Here is an 18,665-nt window from a genome sequence, read left to right as displayed (position 1 = left end):
TGTCATAATAAGAACAGAAAACAAAAGATATACAGGTATATTCTTCTCGTCCATGAAATTGTGCTTATATTCTCTTGCTTTCAGTTGAGTAAGCCGCAGTTGTACATAGTTAGAAAGTATTTTAGCATCATTAAGTTGCAGCTTATGTCACTGAAGCAGGGAGATTCGGCTGCTTTTACATGTATTTCGTGATCATTCACGTCCCTTGACAATTTACAGTGCTTGGAAAGACAAAGTATTACCACTATTTCGTTAACTAGCTAGAACAATAATTATAAACAAACTTTTATTTTACAGCTGTTTTCTCGACGTTTGGAAGGGGGGAGGGGGGAAGCTGTTGTCCCTCCAACTGTCAGGCGGTAACTATTTTCACACCAGTGAGTATCGCGACTGTATATGCAAGACTGTGGTGGTATTATAAATATATAGGTACCTTTATGACAATAAACTACTGGCTTCTTCTTGATATCATCCAGGAGAGGTAGCCCCGTAAGTTATGCAGCTACACGAGAATAGTGTAATACGGTAAATTTTGGTGGGCTATAGCTTTATTTGAAGCTTGTTTTCCTAATTCCTAGCGAAAAGAAGTGTCTGTAACTTTTATATAATCAAAATATCGTACTAATTGTTTTTAAAATTGTGTTGTGTATGATATGGGCGAAACAAAGAGGAAAATTGAAAGGTTATTGTTTAATTTTTGTCGACATTACAGGAGATGTATATGGATTTTAATGTCGCATGACATTTATGAAGTAGACGAGTAAAGGAACAGTCTGTGTCAAAATCTAATTAACCGTTTATCGCGGAATTTTTGAACTAGAATGTAGATATAGTAGCGTGGCGCGTACGTCTAGGCATCAGTCTCTCTTCAAGTCAGTGAATTATTTTCACATACTTCTGCGCGTGGGAAAAATAGACTACCACACGGTAGGAAATATAGAAGTGGTTGTACGTAAAACTAAAGTTTATGGTCCTAATATTCAAACGGTCAAACAAGACAAAGAGTTGACAAAGAGAAAAGAAAGAAATCGAGCTGCCGATAACCTGCTTCCGAATACACAGTAAGGACTTACTTCCGTGTCTCTAAAGACGACACACTACTGATATGTGATCATTTCTTCGGTTTATTTCATTGAACTTCAGACTGGGTGAATCGTGGCTCGTCCCCTACGGTCCAAATGGCATCCTGTAATGTCCCCTAAGTTGGAGAAATTGCGTGACGTATCCTTTAATGCGAGAATGTAGTTCAAAGTGCAAAGCTGTGTCCTCATACAGTTGCACGGATTACGGAGGTAAATGTGGATTAATCTCCTGCTTTCGCTGCTACAAGTACTAATCATGTGACTACAACTTGGCTACCCGAAGGATGTGAACAGAAGTGAGGCAGTGCTGGGACTTGGAAACAAAGGGGTGGAACTAGAATTATTCATAAGCGATTGTGCTTGCGAGTGGGGGGGGGGGGGGCGGTGAGTTGGCGGTGGAATAATGTGACAGCAGTGTGACACAGCGCTAAAATGACTCTTAGGCAGCAGGGATTCAGCACTACGAGTTCAGGGAGAAGTGGATTTTGGAAGACTATGTATTTTTTCGGTACTTCTGAAATAGAGTAACGAAACGTCGGATCAAATATTACATTCATCTATAATAAGTGTAAGATATGTCAAAAGTTAATTCAGTAGCTCCTATATTGCATTCATCTATAATAAGTGTAAGATATGTCAAAAGTTAATTCAGTAACTCCTATGAAGTACTGCGACCACGCACTTCGAAATTTTGGAACAACATCAGAATAATGGTCAACGACTTGGGTACATTACTTGCAACTGGTTAATTTCCCTCTAAATATCTGAATATCTTTGGAAGTAATATTTCAGAAACTGATATGAAATTAGTTACTTAATTGCAGCTAAGTACATACTGGAATTAACACCTGTTGCCCTTTTGTGAAAGTTGAACTTGATGTAATAAACTTAGGATCATAGAGCGATAAATTAAACCGACCATAACCGTATAGCACTAATTCGACAAAATGTAATTCAGTCAGACGGCTAAAAGCAACACATGCTCTGACAGCTCTCTGATAATGGAGACGAGGCCCCCTCTGACGATGACGATAGGGTGAAAAAACTGTTTCTTGCTACACATTTTACTACTGGGGGATTTTTCTATCGTCTACGAGCACACTTCTGTATAACACCGTCGTCCTAACAAAACGATGCCATGCTCGGTTCAAAAATGGTTAAAATAGTTCTAAGAAATATGGGACTTAACATTTGAGGTCATCAGTCCCCTAGGCTTAGAACTACTTAAACCTAACTAACCTAAGGACATCACACACACCCATGCCCGAGGCAGGATTCGAACCTGCGACCGTAGCTGAAAAGCCTCGAACCGCTCGGCCACAGTGGCTGGCACCATGATCGGCTCACTGAAAAATGGTTCATGAGCTCCTAGTTGAAGAGTAAAAATTACTGTCTGTATTATTTTGATACACCGAGAAAGAAACAGTACAGGAAGAAAGAAATACATAATGTGAATATTCCGCATAAAGCAGTTTCACAGCATATCGCTGCTATTCCCGATACCCAGTACCCCAGTTTGTGGTACAGATCATATGTCTCAAAATTAATTCCCATCCTGGCATCTGAATGAGATAATTGCCCAACGGCCAGTATGTATAGTAGTTATTTGATTTTGAGTATAGTAATTATCAACGTACTGGTTACTATCCACGGCGGGCACTAAATCTTTGACCAAGTTCTACATTGATGGCTCCCGGAAGACGAACGGTATGTGTCAATAACCAGCCGATTTCCAGCTAGGGGAAAAGTCTGAAGTCACTAGGAGAGCTGGCAGAGAAAGAAAAACCGGGACACTGGTGTGACAGCCATCCGCAATTACGCAGAGAGCACGGAATGTGCCAACATAAATGCCCCACCCTACTTAACAAATGTCTCATACTTGAGTGCTGATTGCTCAGTGTGTAGTTTCTTGTATTAGTTGTAGCTATCCAGTGATAAGGGAGATGGTTAACGAAGGTAGATCATATGCAATAAGTTCACAGACACTTGAGTGGCTCGAAGAATTCTTAAGCAATAGAGCCCAGTGAGTTGGCCTCGACGGCGAGAGTTCGAGACAAGGGTATCGTCAGAAGTGTCGTCTATATACATAAATGATTTGGCTGACAGGATGGACAGCAGTCTGCAGTTGATCGCTGATCTTGCCGTAGTGCACGGCAAGGTGTCTGAGTTAAGAGACTGTAGGAAGATACGAGACGACTCACATACAATACTAGACTTTAAACTTGCTGCACCACGAATATGATGTGCTACAGACGCGAAATTTAGCTGACAGGAAGAAGATGCTCTGATATGCAAATGAGTAGCTTTTCAGAGCATTCACACAAGGTTGGCGCCGGTGGCGACACCTACAACGTGTTGACATGAGGGAAGTTTCCAACCGATTTCTCATACAAAAACAGCAGTTGACCGGCATTGCCTGAACGTTGTTGTGATGCCTCGTGTAAGGAGGAGAAATGGGTAGCATCACGTTTCCGACTTTGATAAAGGTCGGATTGTACCCTATCGCGATTGCGGTTTATCGTATCGTGACATTGCTACTAGCGTTGGTCGAGATCAAATGACTGTTAGCAGAATATTTAATCGGTGGATTCAGGATGGTAATACGAAACGCCTTGAATGATCCCAACGGCCTCGTATCACTAGCAGTCGAGATCATAGCCATCTTATCCGCACGGCTGTAACGGATCGTGCAGCCACGTCTCGAGCCCTGAGTCAGCAGGAACGTTTGCAAGACAACAACCACCTGCACGAACAGTTCGACGACGTTTGCAGCAACATAGACTATCAGATCGGAGAACATGACTGCAGTTACCCTTGACGCTGCATCACAGACAGGAGCGCCTGCGATGGTGTACTCAATGACGAACCTTGGTGCAGGAATGGCAAAACGTCATTTTTCCGGACGAGTCCAGGTTCTGTTTACTGCATTATGATGGCCGCATCTGTGTTTGGCGACATCGCGGTGAACTCACATTGGAAGTGTGTATTCGTCATCGACATACTGGCTTATCACCCAGCGTGATGGTATGGGGTGCCATTGTTTACACGCCTCGGTCACCTCCTGTTCGCATTGTCGGCACATTGAACAGTGGACGTTACATTTCAGATGTGTTACGAAACGTGGCTCTACCCTTCTTTCTATTCCTGCGCAACTCTGCGTTTCAGCAGGATAATGCACGACCTAATGTTGCAGATCCTGTACAGGCCTTTCTGGATACAGAAAATGGTCGACTGCTGCCCTGGCCAGCACATTCTCCTGATCTTTCACCAATTGAAAACGTCTGGTCAATGGTGGCCATGCAACTGGCTCGTCACAATACGCCAGTCACCACGCTTTATGAACTGTGATATCGTGATGAAGCTGCATGGGGAGCTGTACCTGTACACGCCATCCAAGCTCTGTTTGACTCAATGCCCAGGCGTATCAAGGCCGTTATTACGGCAAGAGGTGGTTGTTCACGGTACTGATTTTTCAGGATCTAAGGATTGCGTGAAACGTTTCAGGTCTAGTATAATATATTTATCCAGTGAATACCCGTATATCATCAGAAATTCTTCTTGGTTTGGCAATTTTAAAGGCCAGGAGTGTAGATAGTGGCTTTTCCCTTGCTTTGTCTGCAAGTGGAACAGGAAAGGAAATGACTGCTATTGGTACAGGGTACCCTCTGTCTCGCAGCGTATGGTGATTTGTCGAGTACCTATGGAGATGTAAATGTAGACCATAGCTGTCTTCGAGCATCGATGGAACCATGAGTCTACCTGTAAGGACGCTGCTGCTGCGACCTGCACTGGGAACCTCTGAGGCAACAGTGATGTGGCGCAGAAACTGTCATCATCGTGTAGGTCTGCTGTAGGCTTCGCCAACTCCACAACTTGGACGCGGTCCACCATCCACCTTTGAGAGGGTCAGCGCCGCCCTTGCTCATCCTGCTTCTTTACTGTAGCATACAGCGCTGCTGCCGGCTCCTGTTTCCTAAATGGGGTCTGAGAGTCGACCATTGCGAGTTGGTGAATAGTTCGGTGGACCTGGATCAAGACTCCTGAGTGCAGTTCTTCAACGCCGAAGACAGCAGTTTGGAGATCAACAAGCAGAGTTGGAGGCCACCACATTCTGCGGCCGATGACTGCCTGGGATGTAGCAGCCGGTACTTGAGAATTTGCTCACTGACTGTTTTGCGCTTCATCTTTCCACCACAGATGTGTTAGTCTACCTGCCCTATTTTGTATGGCGCTTTGTGACACAATCCTATGTTACTGCCTAACAAATGTGATGTTTCCTTGATGTTCTTGAGAGTAACTAGGATCACACCATTGTATCCCAGCCAACTCTTTCCTGATTACTGTAGGTGTCTGAGTCTGCCCCCCCCCCCCCCCTACACTAGCTACTGATCCAAATAAAGCTACAATTCACATCCAGGGTATGTTTGATCTATTAGACAATTTTACTTTTGCCATGTGTTACCCCTAACACAAGGCACAAGGTAAATTTGCAAGCTACATCTTTTGTCAAGCACTATCATAAAGTTTTATTTCCGCTGTTGCACTGTTTGTCCTATCTTAAGTAGTTTGTTACATACTATACAACACATTTATAGCTATAGTACAGATTAATTTTAATACTAAATAGAAAAGAAGCAGTTGATTGTTGCCCAAAAAATCAATTATAACGACAATACGATACGAAAAGTCGAAGAAAAGCAGTAGGAACAACGTAAAGGAACTAGTCGTAGAATGCTTGCATAAAACGTACGCACCATTATTCTATAACTACAACATAAGTTCCAATAAATGTAGCACCTTGGATACCAATTTATACCTGTGTATTCTGCTTCCTAATCATTTCAGAAACGTATGAATGGAACAAATTGTCCATTAACCATCCACTGATTCATATTCATGCTGCTTTCAAGATGATAAACGACCTAGGTAGTAGAGAGTTACATGGGCATTAGCTACGAAATATATGTATGCATAATACATGAACCTATTAGAAGGTATAAAGATATCCTAAATTTATTCCAAAGAGACAACATGATTACTGTAATACTATGCGAATTTCTGTTGTTTTAGTTCTGAAACACTTTTTGTTAGCTTTGAAGCGAAAGACTCTCGCTAACAGGCCAAACTTCCAAAAGCAAAATGAGCTGCGAGAAGCTTTTTGTTAAAAACGTATGAAATATTGTACTTTCCTTTTCTCTACATAATTATACGCCTTCTGTAGTCCTCCTCTTGTAACGTGTTTCCAATGAATCTCATTTTGGTTTAAATAGAGCATGTTGTAATAACTGTGTGTATTGAATTGATTTCGTAGTTGACCTCATGAAATCCCACTTTTATAAAGATAATGGTGTATCCAATTCTGTATTTTGTTAGAGGCCGTAAGGAGAGTATTAGAGACGAATTGTTCGGTGGCATAACGATCGAACACATTACGTGTTCTTACGTTAATTGCGCGTTATCGCTAAGCAGAGTCTCCGTGAGATCGATTAACGGACCACGTATTTGAGTTTCAAGGTTATACATATTACGTGAGAGTTTTGTATGGCTGATGGGTCAACCGCTATCGAACAACGACGCCGTCAGTCGCCTCACAAAACGAAACAGACGGTGAACTGGAGTATAAAGGTAAAGCATAATTATCTGATTTTATCAGCAGTTATTACTTTCTTTCACCAAAAATTTTATAACAGGCTCACCGACATTCAGGGTTCCTTTCTCTCGTCGCGGAAATATCGAAGCACTTTGATAATCATATCGTATTATTGCGTGATTTACTGAGAAAAATTTCCAGCCGCTGTGGTCGAGCGGTTCTAGGCGCTGCAGTCTAGAACCGCGCTACCGCTACGGTCGCAGGTTCGAATCCTGCCTCGGGCATGGATGTGTGTAATGTCCTTAGGTTAGTTAGGTTTAAGTAGTTCTAAGTTCTAGGGGCCTGATGACCTCAGATTTTAAGTCCCATAGTGCTCAGAGCCTTTTGAACCATTTGAACTGAGAAAAGTTCTACTAAAGTATGTCATGTTGTAAATAGAGAGTAACGCCTCAGGAGCGCAAGAGACGAAAAACTGGAATGTATGGCGTAGACGTCTGCCATACAGAAACAACACATAAACCGCAATCGGAGAAAGGGAGAACCTGTTGCAAAATATGAATCAAAATCGCTTTGGGGAGAGGAGGGTTGCACATTCGCTTTCGCTGATCCAAGCTTAGTTTACCAATAAAGAGAGTGAGTGTTAATGCCTATCGATTCTCTTATTAAGGGAGCCCCTTTTTTCTTCCAAGTCATCGTCCGGTCCTAGCTGGTGCTTTGTATCTAAAGACCCCGTCGTCGATGACGCTGTAAGTGATAACTTTCCCTCCCTGGAAAAGAGTCTAAAACCCTTACCGTTGCCTATATAGTACCATCCTCCTCGGTAGATGCAAAGTATTTTACTCAGGTGCAACATCGTAACAATGTCGATGTTCCATTGTAACCTTATTGCTACCTCCTGTTTTCCTTGTCTTAACTTTTTTCCCTTTCAACGACCTAGATTCTCTGACGGATTACCGCACTACCTCGTGCTCTTAAACTCCTTGTCATCTGATTCCCTCAGTTTTACTGCCATGCCTTTGTGTTAGCAGACCGTTACTGCCATTTTGTGGGAACATTACAAAGGGCTACCTCCGGGATTTTAGAAGACGTCAGCAGGAAAACTGTAAGACATGTAGAAAAAGGGCACATATCAGTGGATACAGTTCTCCATGTTTCGCTTCCTAATAAGTTCCGTGGTGGTAATTCAAACAGGGCAACAGGCATCGGAAGACACAGATAAATCACCCACCTCCTATTGTCGCATAGCATTAGTTCGCACCTGCAGAAAGGTAATGTACTGAAGTCATTTACAAAGTATGCACGTGCTGTGTCCTTCGTAGGCAAGCTATGTCAGTGACTTCAATGAATTACACTCACTTATTGGCGTGTGCCACGTTACAAACGGTGGCCATATTTAGCAGCTGTAAAGTGAGTTAAGAACCTGGATAGCTGTTCTATACACTATTACGTGTCTATTTCCGGTGTGTCTTGCAAGCTGTGTCAGTCGTCCTCTGAAATTTACAAATCAGAATGTCCATAAACATTTTTTTATGATTGCGTTCATTACTAAAACTGTTATTTTATTTCCATTATAGTTTCAGGCAACTGGCGACATCGCTTTTACGATTCCCTCCACATCGGTAAGTTTTATTTCTTCAGTATCCTCCTATGCCTTCGGAGAGTACAACACGTGTCTTAGTTTCTAGTCAGATGGATACGCTACTCATTTGCCTTGAACGTCGCTCTGTATATTTTCTTTAACGATCACACACTTCCATAGACCTTGCTGTATTCGTGACAACACAAAAAAATGGTGGTGGGTGAAATCTGAAATTCCCGCCATGTTAAGCAGGAGCCAGTTGCGGTACAGGATGTAACGTACTGTTCATAAAAGTGAAGCGCACTTGAAACTGACGGTTACAACAATATTTACACTAAACACTAAGCATGTACCCTTTAAAAACGCACAACAAAATTTTCTCCGTGCTGTTCCCATGGTATTAGACGTGCAAAATTAGTTGAAACGGAGAGGAAGAGTCAAGTGTGAACTACAGTAGAAATACGCAAATGGCCCAGGCCAGCCATTTTATACACTCCTGGAAATGGAAAAAAGAACACATTGACTCCGGTGTGTCAGACCCACCATACTTGCTCCGGACACTGCGAGAGGGCTGTACAAGCAATGATCACACGCACGGCACAGCGGACACACCAGGAACCGCGGTGTTGGCCATCGAATGGCGCTAGCTGCGCAGCATTTGTGCACCGCCGCCGTCAGTGTCAGCCAGTTTGCCGTAGCATACGGAGCTCCATCGCAGTCTTTAACACTGGTAGCATGCCGCGACAGCGTGGACGTGAACCGTATGTGCAGTTGACGGACTTTGACCGAGGGCGTATAGTGGGCATGCAGGAGGCCGGGTGGAAGTACCGCCGAATTGCTCAACACGTGGGCCATGAGGTCTCCACAGTACATCGATGTTGTCGCCAGTGGTCGGCGGAAGGTGCACGTGCCCGTCGACCTGGGACCGGACCGCAGCGACGCAAGGATGCACGCCAAGACCGTAGGATCCTACGCAGTGCCGTAGGGGACCGCACGGCCACTTCCCAGCAAATTAGGGACACTGTCGCTCCTGGGGTATCGGTGAGGACCATTCGCAACCGTCTCCATGAACCTGGGCTACGGTCCCGCACACCGTTAGGCCGTCTTCCGCTCACGCCCCAACATCGTGCAGCCCGCCTCCAGTGGTGTCGCGACAGGCGTGAATGGAGGGACGAATGGAGACGTGTCGTCTTCAGCGATGAGCGTTGCTTCTGCCTTGGTGCCAATGATGGTCGTATGCGTGTTTGGCGCCGTACAGGTGAGCGCCACAATCAGGACTGCATACGACCGAGACACACAGGGCCAACACCCGGCATCATGGGGTGGGGAGCGATCTCCTACACTGGCCGTACACCTCTGGTGATCGTCGAGGGGACACTGAATGGGGCACGGTACATCCAAACCGTCATCGAACCCATCGTTCTACCATTCCTAGACCGGAAAGGGAACTTGCTGTTCCAACAGGACAATGCACGTCCGCATGTATCCCGTGCCACCCAACGTGCTCTAGAAGGTGTAAGTCAACTACCCTGGCCAGCAAGATCTCCGGATCTGTCCCCCATTGAGCATGTTTGGGACTGGATGAAGCGTCGTCTCACGCGGTCTGCACGTCCAGCACGAACGCTGGTCCAACTGAGGCACCAGGTGGAAATGGCATGGCAAGCCGTTCCACAGGACTACATTCAGCATCTCTACGATCGTCTCATTGGGAGAATAGCAGCCTGCATTGCTGCGAAAGGTGGATATACACTGTACTAATGCCGACATTGTGCATGCTCTGTTGCCTGTGTCTATGTGCCTGTGGTTCTGTCAGTGTGATTATGTGATGTATCTGAGCCCAGGAATGTGGCAATAAAGTTTCCCCTTTCTGGGACAATGAATTGACGGTGTTCTTATTTCAATTTCCAGGAGTGTATATAGACTAATTAGTTCTGTAGTGTAGTAGACAGACTGATAAGCAATTGCAGGACGGAAAGATTTGTATGTAATCGCACTTCCTGCGATTAGTTCTTCTACTAACTGCCATAATTCGTTTAATATACACAAAGCATGAAATTAACGATACAAACAGTTCATGGTTTTTTAAAAAAATTCTTTTGGACCCAAAAATGACATTGCACTTGGCTTTGTCATAACGTAATATTCCGTATAACGGCCTTACGCTTCATTGAGCTTCTCAGTTGTAATAAATAACAAGATAAGTAATAAAACACTCATTTTATGTGACTTCCCAGGCAACTACGTCCAAAAAGTAATAGCGAGTTGTAGATTAAGTATCATGCTAGCTGGTTTGTCTCTGTCAATATTTTTGAAGGGGACTGAGATCTGGGGCAGGAGGGGGCCAGTCCAGATGAAAAATCTCATTATATTCAACAAATCACACCTGCAGCGTAACTAAGGTAGCTGCACTGAAGAGTGATCTTGCTAGAAATAGATTCATCTTTCAGGATGTAGTTGTCGATTTGTTGAATAGAGGATTACTGCCGATCTACCGCTACTCGTCCAAAAGTTGCTGACATCAGCATCAGGATTCCTGGAATTGGCATCAGTATCAGCTATAGTAATGCCAGCATCAGGCGCTCGGGCAATGACATCATTTCCTATTCGTACTTTCAGCCAATTGCACCGGAGCGCTTAGGACCGCTGGCGTGCAAGTTCAGCCTCTCACGCTTAGAGAAATTTTCATTTTTATAACTCGAATTCGTGAGTCCGTCTGTACGTGCGAGGCCTCATGTGTTGAACTGAAGAGACACTTGGGTCGAGCGCAGAAAACTTTAACAAGTCTACTTGTTGTTTCCGTAGATTTTCCCGGCGTGATTGTGTATTCAGCGACCGCACCTGAAGATGACAGCCAGATGGATCGCCGAAATATCGTGCAGTGAAGACGATCATATCCGGCAGTGTACCTGTGAAGAGCATAAACAAGTCCATTTTGTTGTCAACATTCGTCAGAGATGTATGCTCATAGCTTTCTGCATCAAGAATGGAAAGGAATGACAACGGAGTTGTGTATCACTGCAGACCAGAGCAATATTGCTCAATAAACAATGCCAAACAACGTTTTTTATGTTTGACGACGGTACTATACACGGCCCAAGATGTGTAACGTGTGACCCTCGGATGCAACATTTCTGAAGACACTCGCGTTGGTCGAGTGAAAAAGTAAATGGAAGGTTATATCCGACTTGTGGTTGCTCTACAATTTTAATGTCTAACTGTCGCTGTTCCCTTGCAGACTAGTGCCTGCGCTCGCTACACGCACTTTTGTTGTTGCTGCAGTCGACATATGTATTTTAAGATATGAAGCAAGAGTTGGTATGATGCAAAACTGTCATCATGTAAGTAGCGAGAACGCTGGATGTGTGCTACGAACAGTCTGGCGTTGAGATGCGAGCATCCCCTACCTACAGTGTGTACAAAGTATGTACTTTCCACAAATGGAGTTTTTACGCCACAAAGTACGCCACACATGCGCATCAATTATACTACAGTTACGCCATACATAGACCACACTTACACCACACATAGGATGAATATGCCTCGTAATGTGGACGAATTGATCTCCACGTTGCCTTTGAGATACACACACTGTCGTCGGGCGCGCAACAGCCACGCACTGGTTTCCTCTAACGAGAGATTTATTCAGTTGGAATGGCTAAGAGAGAGTTGTAGCGCGTTTAAAATGTAGTGTAGTATCTGCTCGAATAACTATCAACGTGACGGCTGCAATGTGAGGTAGTGGAGTGTACGTCACGACGTCAGACATGAGTGGGTTGAAGTTAATTAATACTGTGATCGTTGTGCGGAAAGATTTGTCGGACTTACACACTGGCTAATGAGAATGTAACTGCAGTGGAGGATCAGCTGTTTTCATCCTTTTTATGTGAAATCATAATGCCAAAATACTATGGGGATTTAACAGAAATACATACCGATCCATTGGCTATGAATAGTGACTGTGAGTCTGCCGGCGGAGGACAAACTGCACACGGATATGAGAATTTCAACAGTTCTGGAACATCCATGCCACTAAATGAAGGAACTGCCAATCAACGTGAAAACGCACCCTCACCGCAAGAGTATTACGACACAGATATGTATGTGCACTATCGGTTTATTATAATATAGCATGCCCGGGTGGCCGACCGTTTCTAGGCTCTACAGTCTGTATCCGCGCGACCGCTATGATCGCAGGCTCGAATCCTGCCTCGGGCATGGATGTGTGTGATGTCCTTAGGTGAGTTAGGTTTAAGTAGCTATAAGTTCTAGGGGACTGATGACCTCAGCACTCAAGTCCCATAGTGCTCAGAGCTATTGGAACCATTTTTTATATATTATATTGTTTATTGTTTTCTGGTTGGTAATAACTCATTCATATCTTTTGTAGACCTGCTGGTCGGCTGTACACAATTGTGGTGTTTTACAGATAAATTGCCCTGATGGCACAGGTTCATATTGTAAACGCATTTGTACTCGGTTTTAGAGGTTCGAACCGGAGAACTTCCCTTGTATGTGAAACGCTTCTCCGCAGTGGTGTATTACACGGGAGACCTTGTACCACTAATCACACCAACACTTCAAAGCGAACACAAGCCACCTGAAACACCTAGATACACTCACTGCTAAGGTAACAATGGACACTATATTTACTGTGAGAGATAATGAAAATAGTCATTATATCGCAACCCGTATGTTTCCTGTTACTGACGCAGTGGTCAAAGATTGGTGTGAGAACTCTCAAACGGTGAACATGTCGAAGTGTATAGCAGCAAGACAGTAGCCATGTAAGTGTTAGTATAGATGAATAATTTAAAAAAAATCGCTGATAATATGCAACAAGTTTAATATTTTGTTCTCCTTGCAGCCAGGGCACCGACACAGCAGCAGCAGCAGTTGTGAGGTGAGGAAATAGTGTTTTATAACTCTAACTACTATTTAAATAAATATGATACTGAATAGGTCAATGTGGATATGAAGGAGGATCATGAATTCAACCATCCGTTGCTATTTGAAAACCAACGATTTAGTATGCCAAACTAACGTTATTCTGCATTTATACTCCGTAAGCCACCCAACGGTGTGTGGATGAGTTGGATTGGTTGGTTGTTGGAAGAGAGCAAACTGCGAGGTCATCGATCTCGTCTGATCAGGGAAGGACGGGGAAGGAGGTCGGCCGTGCCCTTTCAAAGGAACCATTTCAGAATTTGTCTGGATTGATACAGGGAAATCACGGTAAACCTTCTTCAAGATTGCCGAACGCGGACGTTTCTCATTACTTCCATCGAAACGTAGTCTCCACTCTATGATACCTAGTGAACATTGTGAGTTAACCGGCGAGTTGTGGCGCCCTGGAAATACACTCCTGGAAATTGAAATAAGAACACCGTGAATTCATTGTCCCAGGAAGGCGAAACTTTATTGACACATTCCTGGGGTCAGATACATGATCACACTGACAGAACCACATGCACATAGACACAGGCAACAGAGCATGCACAATGTCAGCACTAGTACAGTGTATATCCACCTTTCGCAGCAATGCAGGCTGCTATTCTCCCATGGAGACGATCGTAGAGATGCTGGATGTAGTCCTGTGGAACGGCTTGCAATGCCATTTCCACCTGGCGCCTCAGTTGGACCAGCGTTCGTCCTGGACGTGCAGACCGCGTGAGACGACGCTTCATCCAGTCCCAAACATGCTCAATGGGGGACAGATCCGGAGATCTTGCTGGCCAGGGTAGTTGAGTTACACCTTCTAGAGCACGTTGGGTGGCACGGGATACATGCTGACGTGCATTGTCCTATTGGAACAGCAAGTTCCCTTGCCGGTCTAGGAATGGTAGAACGATGGGTTCGATGACGGTTTGGATGTACCATGCACTGTTCAGTGTCCCCTCGACGATCACCAGAGGTGTACGGCCAGTGTAGGAGATCGGTCCCCACACCATGATGCCGGGTGTTGGCCCTGTGTGCCTCGGTTGTATGCAGTCCTGATTGTGGCGCTCACCTGCACGGCGCCAAACACGCATACGGCCATCATTGGCACCAAGGCAGAAGCGACTCTCATCGCTGAAGACGACACTTCTCCATTCGTCCCTCCATTCACGCCTGTCGCGACACCACTGGAGGCGGGCTGCACGATGTTGGGGTGTGAGCGGAAGATGGCCTAACGGTGTGCGGGACCGTAGCCCAGCTTCATGGAGACGGTTGCGAATGGTCCTCGCCGATACCCCAGGAGCAACAGTGTCCCTTATTTGCTGGGAAGTGGCGGTGCGTTCCCCTACGGCACTGCGTAGGATCCTACGGTCTTAGCGTGCATCCGTGGGTCGCTGCGGTCCGGTCCCAGGTCGACGGGCACGTGCACCTTCCGCGGACCACTGGCGACAACATCGATGTACTGTGGAGACCTCACGCCCCACGTGTTGAGCAATTCGGCAGTACGTCCACCCGGCCTCCTGCATGCCCTCTATACGCCCTCGCTCAAAGTCCGTCAACTGCACATACGGTTCACGTCCACGCTGACGCGGCATGCTACCAGTGTTAAAGACTGCGATGGAGCTCCGTATGCCACGGCAAACTGGCTGACACTGACGGCGGCGGTGCACAAATTCTGCGCAGCTAGCGCCATTCGACGGCCAACACCGCGGTTCCTGGTGTGTCCGCTGTTCCGTGCGTGTGATCATTGCTTGTACAGCCCTCTCGCAGTGTCCGGAGCGAGTATGCTGGGTCTGACACACCGGTGTCAATGTGTTCTTTTTTCCATTTCCAGGAGTGTATTTATAATGCCGGAGGAGAGTTCTGGACAGGACCGCACTGGAAACGGGAAGTGCTAGACGCGACAGTATGGCGACGGACGTGGAGCCGCGGGAGCGGGAGAGTGTGGAGCGGTTTGCGCGTGGTCGCGGCAAATAGAAATATTTCGTAGTGCTGACTTGTGCACTTGTGAGATTTTCGTGGCTTCTGCGTAGTGTGCGTTTAGAAGTGAATATCTCGCGAGGTGTTGTTGCTCGTAAGTAAGTAAGTGTAGTAGGAATCTATTGTTCACCTGTTATTCAACTTGTATTTTATTTAATTGTTGGACCATCGACACCAGTAAGTTTTGGCAGAAATTTGCCGCATTCTCAAAAGCACGTCTACTATCGTACTCATCATCTGAAGTTGTTAAGATAGTACCTGCAGATTGTATTTAATTGCAATCTTTCACTTATAAATTTACACTTTACATTCATAATTCGCAATTGCCGAGTGATAGAAACCTTCGACCATTTGATTCATGCCTGTATTCTTGTCGTATACTGTAGACTCAGCAGTATTTGGCCTGTAATGCGGCAACTACGAATTCGAGCCCCAAGACATCGAAACCAGCCGAAACTTTTAATATTTCAGCTCTGAGTCTGTGGGTGTGTGGTTGAGAGCCACTGATTACATTTTCTATTGGAAAGCCCGCAACATATAATCTCTGCAGGGGACTTCTCATGAACAGATAAAACTTTTAAGTAGAGAGAGTGCACATATCTACAGCAACACAACTTCAATAATCTAATGGCTGCTAGCTACGCAATACAGTACGACCTATTGTTGACTCACCCTGTCACCAGGACTTCTTTGTGTCGCTCAGTACCAGTGGAGTCCCAAGTAATTTAGACCAGATTTATTAGAACTATTTTAATGAAATAACTAAAAAAATGTATTACAGTTGTTCAGTGTAGGAGTAGTCGTTCTGTCCGCAGTTTGTGGTTTAGTGGCTAGCGTTGCTACCTCTGGATCACAGGATCCCGGGTTCGATTCCCGGTTGGCTTGGGGATCATCTCTTCCCGGGCACAGGGTGTTTGTGTTGTCATCATTTCATCATGCGACTGTGGCTAGATCAGAGTGTGTAAAAAAATTGGACTGGGAAAAAATTGGGACTCTGTACGGGCGATGACGACCGCGCAGTTGAGCGCCCCACAAACTAAACATCATCATCAGCACTCGTTCTATGTTCATAAATACTACTTTCCACAAACAAAAATGAGTTTTTAGATTGCTTCCTATTACTCCATAGTTACTAGGAAGTGTATGACAACAGATTATGCAACAACATTTTAACAACAGGTACAAAATTCAGTGAGAAATAATATATTCATTTTGGCAGGTGTTTCGTATAACAGCTGTTCAACATTTCACCATTCTATTTTCATAAATTATGCATTCACGAAACAAACAAACAAACAAAGTTGGGGGCAAACTGGTCCAATTGGTACTCACTGCAAGAACCATGAATAAATTTTACTCTGTTGTAAATGTAAAAATGGACGTAAACTCATTGGATACAACTGATTCAGAGGGAGGAAGTCACATATTTTGACAAAAATAGTTACGAAACTGAGGGAGATTATATTTTCTAATCGATTAAGAGTCAGGTTGACTCCCACGGTACTGGGAGGGAAAAGCTGGCAACCATGTATCTTCCACTTCTATGAGAAACTGAGCGGAGCAGTCTTCTGGATATGGCACGAATATCAGAAGAAACCATCATTCAACGCTTTGCTTCGTGCTGTGTGTCGATGCAGGTGGAAAAGTATCGAGAGACTGTGACGTATATTGGCACAGAGCTACGTGCTTAGTTATTTTCATATACCTTGTAATATATAAGAATTTATAAAAAAATTTGTAAGAGCTATATATGTGTGATTTATTCCTTTATAAAACCCCTGTTCCCCCGTATTAAGGTAAAGAAAACTCATCAGCTTACCAGAGTGGATGAGACAACCTTATCCCAAGGGTTTTATAGTATGAAACCTGGAGAATATGAGGAATGGTTCACTACCTCCTGGTAGTGTATGTGCTCTCACATGTCAGACAATCTTACTGAGTGACGACTAACAATATTCTATCTCTGTTAACAATATATTCCTAACTGTAAGAGCCGGCCGGTGTGGCCGAGCGGTTCTAGGTGCTTCAGTCTGGAACCGCGCGACCGCTACGGTCGCAGGTTCGGAACCTGCCTTGGGCATGGATGTGTGTGATGTCATTACGTTAGTTTTTTTTGTCATCAGTCTATTGACAGGTTTGATGCGGCCCGCCACGAATTCCTTTCCTGTGCTAACCTCTTCATCTCAGAGTAGCACTTGCAACCTACGTCCTCAATTATTTGCTTGACGTATTCCAATCTCTGTCTTCCTCTACAGTTTTTGCCCTCTACAGCTCCCTCTAGTACCATGGAAGTCATTCCCTCATGTCTTAGCAGATGTCCTATCATCCTGTCCCTTCTCCTTATCAGTGTTTTCCACATAATCCTTTCCTTTCCGATTGTGCGTAGAACCTCCTCATTCCTTACCTTATCAGTCCACCTAATTTTCAACATTCGTCTATAGCACCACATCTCAAATGCTTCGATTTTCTTCTGTTCCTGTTTTCCACAGTCCATGTTTCACTACCATACAATGCTGTACTCCAGATGTACATCCTTAGAAACTTCTTCCTCAAATTAAGGCCGGTATTTGATATTAGTAGACTTCTCTTGGCCAGAAATGCCTTTTTTGCCATAGCAAGCCTGCTTTTGATGTCCTCCTTGCTCCGTCCGTCATTGGTTATTTTACTGCCTAGGTAGCAGAATTCCTTAACTTCATTGACTTAGTTACCATCAATCCTGATGTTAAGTTTCTCGCTGTTCTCATTTCTACTACTTCTCATTACCTTCGTCTTTCTCCGATTTACTCTCAAACCATCCTGTGTACTCATTAGACTGTTCATTCCGTTCAGGAGATCATTGAATTCTTCTTCACTTTCACTCAGGATAGCAATGTCATCAGCGAATCGTATCATTGATATCCTTTCACCTTGTATTTTAATTCCACTCCTGAACCTTTCTTTTATTTCCATCATTGCTTCCTCGAAGTACAGATTGAAGAGTAGGGGCGAAAGACTACAGCCTTGTCTTACATCCTTCTTAATACGAGCACTTCGTTCCTGATCGTCCACTCTTATTATTTCCTCTTGGTTGTTGTACATATTGTATATGACCCGTCACTCCCTATAGCTTACCCCTACTTTTTTAAGAATGTCGAACAGCTTGCACCATTTTATATTGTCGAACGCTTTTTTCAGGTTAGTTAGGTTTGCGTAGTTCTAAGTTCTAAGGGACTAGTGACCGAGGATGTGGAGTCCGATAGCGCTCAGAGCCATTTGAACCAAGCCATTAACTGTGAGATTGTACTTTGGCACTAACTAGTATGAAATAATTAGCTTGATTAATAGCCACTTCTATGCATTGGATTAGTTTGTTAATGCAGTAGGCGGTCTTTCTTCGACATACTTCACCATTACTCAAATGTATGGTTAAAAATCGTTGGGACTTACAATAAACGTATCGGCCTATGATAAAAGCACTATGTAAGCGTCAATTGCGCATTTGATATAGCTTCTCGCTTCC

The sequence above is a fragment of the Schistocerca gregaria genome, chromosome 4 (assembly GCF_023897955.1).
Source record: "Schistocerca gregaria isolate iqSchGreg1 chromosome 4, iqSchGreg1.2, whole genome shotgun sequence".
Classification (NCBI taxonomy): Eukaryota; Metazoa; Arthropoda; class Insecta; order Orthoptera; family Acrididae; genus Schistocerca; species Schistocerca gregaria.
This window is presented reverse-complemented; position numbering follows the sequence as displayed.